Raw genomic sequence first — 5,697 nt, forward strand, 5'->3', positions numbered from 1 at the left:
TCCAAAAATGACTGACTGGGACATCCTGTCAGCCGAGCCAATGAACTCTGAGCCAGATTTGATTTTATGTAGAAAAGTAAAGGAAAGGGTTTTCTTATACCTAAGTATCACGGAGCTCTTCACACTCATCATGCATAACCTACGTTTCCAGGTTCCAGGTCCACCCAGAGTCCTTGAAACGTTACCCTCCACGACACCCACAGCCGAGTCTTCCTGCTGCTGTACTCCCCCTCCCAGCCCCTCACTCCTGTCTGATATCTACTGCCCACCAGGCCGCCCAGAGGGGCCCCTCTGCTGCCCTTGCGCGAGGTCACCAGTATCCCTGCTGACTGCCCTTTCACACAACATCCCAAGGGTCCGGGGAGGGGCTGGGACCCACCCCTGCACCGTCGCCGGGGCCACCGCAACACTGCACGTCCCTACCGCTCTCCCAGAGTCTCTCTCAAAGCAGACACTTCTGTTTTTTATTTTGTTTCTTGCCTGCAAACAGCAATCAAAATGCTAATAAAAATCCTTTTCCACGGGAACTTGCACCAACTTCATTCCCACAGAGCCAAGCCTCTCCACCCTCACACTCCAAATCAAGACAAACGCCACTAGCCCAAATGCACCAGACATCACCAAACCAGAGCACTTTTCATCACCTTCCAGGGAATGGTGACGTCCCTGTTTCTTCAAGAGTAACAGGGCTCCTTTCGTAGTAGGAAAGGGTCTGTTCTGGTACACTTCCTATAACAGAGTGGGTACCAGTTACTCAGGTCTTAAACTCAGGTGTACAGGAAACGTAAAATTTTACAGCAGTGATGTTTTTGTCTCAAACAGTCGCCACTGACCACCACTCCTCCTTCCGTAGGGTGGCAGAAATGAGGTCTTAGCCAATTCAGATCATGACTTCTCAACAGTTCATGTACGCCCGCCCCTCCTGGGGCTGCATCGCAATTCTGGGAATTGGGGAGGGGTGGGACTTGCAGTCCGCAGTAGGAGAAGCCTGATCCCCCCGGAGCCTCGTCCGAGGCATCCCCAGTCCTCCTGGCTGGGTCGCAGCGCCTTCTCGCTGGCCTCTGGCCCTCCCGCTGCAGGCACACTGCCCTCAGCCACACAGGGAAAGGCTCAGCTGCTCCAGCATCCTTTGCGACCCTCTCCCTTTCACCGCTTCCGAGCCACGCTGCGTGGAGGCTCCCAAGGCTGCCGCCCCACGCCACCCCCAGATCCACGGCCTCCCGGCCAGGTCTCCTCACTTACCTGGGAGTTACCGTTGGCGAGTTTGGAGTGTGGAGGTGCAAGTGACTGCCTTTCCTTAAGGGGAGCACTGCTGCAGGTGGATTCCTCAGCCTGATGCCCAGCAGTGCCTTCTCCCCTCCCCCTCCTTCTGGGCCTCGGCTGTCGGCTGTCGCAGGACAGGGAGAGGGGGCTGAGCCTGGACCCCTGCAGTCTTCGAGGTTCCTTCCAGTTTGCAGAAGTCCTCACACCCACCTTCGTTTCTGTATGACAGTCCACCGCCCGGTGTTCCGTTTGCCACTGACAAAATCAAGAGAAGCAGAGAAGGCATTTGTTCTTCTGGAACAAATGTTTGTTTAGAGGTGGTCTCAAAACAAAAAGAAAAACCTCATCCCCTTTAGGATGGGGAATGCTTTTCCCTTCTGGTGTTGGAAACTGGGTTCGCCCTTCAAAGCGCAGCTTGTCTGCGGTGGCTTCACGGCAGGTTAAGGGGGCCAGTGTGCCTGCAGTCTGGGGTCCTCTACCTGGGTGGTCGGAGCTGGGGTCCTGGAGGTGGAGCCATGAGCCAGAAGATACAAAACTCACCCCTTTCTGGGACAAAGTTCAGTTCGCTTAGGAATCACAGAAGAGCCTTTATAGGCTCCTCTTCTCACCTCTAAATTTCTTTTTGCTGACCATACTGCATAGACTCAGAAACAATAGCACTTTTTTCAAAAGCATGCTCACCCTGGCCCACTAATACTCTAAGTCACCACACTTCTGAGAAGTTCGCCGCATCTCCACACACCAGTTTTCTCATGTGCTGGGGTGACCTGTCCCAAATTCCATTCCAGGGTTTGTCATCAGTCTGTAGGGCCAATGTGTACTTTGACCTTGGACAATCCTTTAATCTCCTATGTGACTCAACTGTCTTCTGTAAAATGGGGTGAATCGTATCTATAACATCACATGTAAAGCCCTTAGGACAGAGCTTGGTACATAGTAAGCCATCGATAAATACTACTATTATTTTGACTATATCAATCCCACATGAATCCCGACATGCAGCGGGGTGAATCTCAGGCCACAGCTCGGATATGCAAAAAATGTAACTGGCTTTACTTTCCCCTAAGTCTACTTATTTTTTAATGTTTTGTGCCCATTGCACTAGGTAGCAGAAACTTCCTTCCAATTAATTCAGGGTGACCTCACTCAGTGTAGAGTCTCCCTCTTTCCAGGAGTGTCCAGCTCCTGGGTCTTTGCAGGGCACTAATGATCTGGCATCTGGCCAGCTGCTAGCTGAAGTCACCCTAGACGGTCCTGGCCCAGTGCCCCGCCCGGGTCCCTGCAGTGGAACTGACTCCCCAGGGAAGCCAGCTTCACGCAGAGAACAGCTCTGAGAGCAGTCAGCTTCCTCTAGGGGTTCAGGGGGAGTGACACAAGGGAGGGCGTCACAAGGGGACACAAGGGGAAGGACGCAAGGGTGGGTATGTGTCTAGATTCCTATACCATGTGTTTCTCATTACCCTAGTTTATTTTTATCCAATGCCCTTTACCAGTCAGAGTCCACTGTGAGGCGACCGTCATACATCCCAGGGAAGGGTGATTACATCAGAGAAGCAGAGAAAATGCTTTTCGGAGGTTCATACATCTTGGCTTTTCAGTATCAAAAGCCTGGCCTTGAAAGAGTCACGGCATCAGTTTTACGACAAAAACACTAGACTGGAAAGAATATGAGGTGACGGTGAAAGTCAGGGTTTCCAAGCTGAGATGAGACGCACATTCTCTAGGTTGGGGGAGGGGAGAGAGGTGAGATAGAAAGGAAACAGGGAAATGAGATTCTGGGGTTGGGGGCGGGGACGGTGACCCTACAGATCAACAGCCAAACTGGGACACTTGGGAAAGTGAGAGAGAGCGCTACGGATAGTGATGCTTGAACCGCAGGCACCAACCAGGACTGTCCCATGGAAGCCGCACAGACGGACCTGCATTCACCCTACACAGGGTCCAGCTCCCCGCTCGGAGCCCAGGACCAAGCCGAGAAACCACAGACGTGCTGGGGAGCCGGGGGGCCCCTCCTCTTCCTCCTTGCTTCGAAGAGAGCGCCCAGGCGCCCACTACGACCCTGCCTACGCTGCCAGGCAGAGGGGACTTGACAGAGAAGTGAAATGGTTGTGAAGACGGTGACAGACCTTGCACACCTGAGATGGTGAGCTGAGGTGAGCGCCCGCCTTACAGTGAATCAGAGGACCCAAGTCAGAGTTCCAGGTTCTTGCAACTCGTAACTAAAAGTCCCTCTTTTTTTTTTTTTTTTTTTTTTTTTTTTTTTTGTGGTATGCGGGCCTCCCTCTGTTGTGGCCTCTCCCGTTGCGGAGCACAGGCTCCGGACGCGCAGGCTCAGCGGCCACGGCTCACGGGCCCAGCCGCTCCGCGGCACGTGGGATCCTCCCATACCGGGGCGCGAACCCGGTTCCCCTGCATCGGCAGGCGGACGCGCAACCACTGCGCCACCAGGGAAGCCCCAAAAGTCCCTCTTTTTGAAAAGACTGCCTTGTGGCTAGTCTTCCAGGGCGTCCATCATGTATACATGTGTATCTACACGCAGGACAAGGGGGAGACACTTCCATGGTGTACATTAGAACAACACCCAGAAATGTGCTGAAGCTTCTCCAGGCTTTGAATTTGCAGCATCCGTCTTAGGAAACGAATGGTCCGTGCACATTAAAAGGGGTGTATACAGATTTTTAGTTATGTTGTTTATGAGAGTGGAAAATTGGAAATACCCTGAATGTCAGTCAATAGGGGAGGGGTTAAATAAACAGTTGCATCTCCACACTACAAAATACTAGGCAGCAAGTTTTTTAAAATATGTTACAGTTTATATTGTTCTGAAGCAGAAAAATCCTCATACATCAATTTTAAATAGCAAAATATGGAACAATATATACAGTATGATATCACTTACGTAAACACACATATACTCACACACCCCAAATCTATGCATGAGAACCTGTATTTGTCCATATATTCTTATGTGTAAGTAAATGCAAGAAATAAAAATCTGGAAAGATATTCACCAAACTGAAAACAATGGTTACCTCTGAGGCGAGGATTCCAATTAGGAGACTGAAAGTTAAGATAGATGTTTTCACTTCATGGATATTGTTCAATTTTTTTTTTTCTTACAGCACGAATATATTCAGGCATTACTTGTGTTACCCGCTGTTTAAAATTGCCCCCCTTGTAGCAGCCAGGAAACAGACGGTATGACCTAGGATGATTTGAGGAGGGTTTAATGAAGGGACAGTTATAAAGTTACGGGTAGGGTTCAGGAGGACCACTTAGGACAGTGATGTTACCACCCCAAACCCAAAGGGATGAGAGGGAGGAAGTCCTGGGGACCCAGATGGAGAGAGTCACGCAGAGAGGTTTCCCGGAGGAGCACTTAGGACGCAACGAATCTGGGGAGTTAGGAATCCACTTCCCTGACCTCATTCCCTCCCCCAACCCGCCAGTCATCTGCTGGAGTCCCCACTGGCCAAATCCAACAGAAAGCCCGAGAGTAAGGGAACTTGATGTCGTTCATACAAGGAGGCTCCTGGGGCAGAGACTTGAGAGCACAGTGGCAGAGGGTGGATTTGGAGGAGTAAAAGGAAGAAAAGAGGCATAAAGCCATCCTCCCGGGACTCCTGTTGAAAAAAGGGGGGGACGTCTACAATGATATACACCACAGGGTCATCTCTGAGTTTGGGGATAATGAATGTTTTCACCTTCTTCCTCTTGCTATTTGTATTTTCTAATTTTTCTATATCAAACACTTAACTGCTTTAAGTTTTTTTTAAGTTATGGGTATTTGAGACATTGCTAGTAGTCAGGTGATGGTGCAAACATGAAAGACAAACATGAAGGTGGAGGTACCTCTGATTAACTGAAGAATGTAGGAGCAGGAACAGTTAATTAGTATCTCAAATTTGAGGCTCCTCTTGGGTATTAGAAAAAGATCTTTGATAAAAGAAAGGTTGGGGGCTTCCCTGGTAGCGCAGTGGTTGAGAATCCGCCTGCCAATGCAGGGGACACGGGTTCGAGCCCTGGTCCGGGAAGATCCCACACGCCGCGGAGCAACTAAGCCTATGCGCCACAACTACTGCAGCCCGCGCTCTAGAGCCCGCGAGCCACAACTACTGAGCCTGCGAGCCACAACTACTGAGCCCGTGTGCCACAACTACTGCAGCCCGTGCAGCCCGTGCAGCACCTAGAGCCCGTGCTCTGCAACAAGAGAGGACACCGCGGTGAGAAGCCCGCGCACCGCAACGAAGAGTAGCCCCCACTCGCCACAACTGGAGAAAGACCAAGCCAAGCAACAAAGACCCAACGCAGCCAAAAATAAATAAATAGATAAATTTATTTTAAAAATAAAAAAAGGAAAGGTTGGTTTTTAAAGTAAACAGTGCTAGCATAATTGACTATTCATCTGTTAAAACTAAAAAAGTGGACCCCCTA

The sequence above is a fragment of the Physeter macrocephalus genome, chromosome 11 (genome assembly GCF_002837175.3).
Source record: "Physeter macrocephalus isolate SW-GA chromosome 11, ASM283717v5, whole genome shotgun sequence".
Lineage (NCBI taxonomy): Eukaryota > Metazoa > Chordata > Mammalia > Artiodactyla > Physeteridae > Physeter > Physeter macrocephalus.